This window comes from Theropithecus gelada, chromosome 4 (assembly GCF_003255815.1).
Source record: "Theropithecus gelada isolate Dixy chromosome 4, Tgel_1.0, whole genome shotgun sequence".
Taxonomy (NCBI): domain Eukaryota; kingdom Metazoa; phylum Chordata; class Mammalia; order Primates; family Cercopithecidae; genus Theropithecus; species Theropithecus gelada.
Window position 1 is genome coordinate 106,645,923 of NC_037671.1, and position 967 is coordinate 106,646,889.

A 967-nucleotide genomic window follows, 5' to 3' on the forward strand; every position below is an offset into this window, starting at 1 on the left:
TGGTATGCCAGGTTAGCAGCTTTAATGAAAATTTGAAAAACAAAACAAATGCACAGTCTGTATCCCAAGACTTATTATGGAATCCTTAATTTATCTACTTAGCTTTTGATGGATTTTTTTTTCTTCCACTGAAATGTATAATGACCTCTCACAGTTAAACTGCAGAATCTTTTCCACTCAATTTCCTCCCTCTGGGATGTAATAAATAGACAACTTATGGCCCAACAGCACATTGGAGACAAATTTTCTGTGATGGAAAAATGTTTTTTACTACACATAATGTTTCTCAAAGGAGGTAGGTCAAAACATAGATATCAATCCTCTATAACCATTTACTGAATACCATATTTGGTTTGAGAATATTAAAATGTAGTATGTTACTTTTCAAAGGTTGAGCATATTGCTATGGCTATTTTAATTTCTGTAACAGTTAGATGTAAATTAGAATGAAGAAGAAATTAAAATTATTTACCGTCTCTGCATGCTTTATTTTCCAAAAAAAAAAAAGTGATAAAAAGGCTCAGCAGAGTAGTATAGGTAAAAGCATCTCTCGCCTGTGTGGGAATTGGCAGACTGGGGCTTCTGGCCCAGATGGGCTACCTCCTAGTATAACCCTGTCTCAGCCTCACTTCCCTAAGGTGTGAAATAGGGACAATAACACCTTCAGTGTTGGTTGTGAGAAATCAATAACATAATGTGTGCAAAATACTTGGCTCATAGAAGGAATTCAATACCCAATAATTGATGTTATAGCTTAACAAAAGATTGTCAGATATTTAATCATTTTAATATTTGATTATCTAAAGGAAATATGATTTTATCTAAAAGGAATATTATTTTAAGTCTACACTAGTATCTATATAAATCAAAGAGAAATATTATGATTTCATCAGTGGATATTATCAAGGAAGGCAGTGGCAACTCAAGATAACTCAGACACTGTTAAGTTTTATATTTGCTATAATTC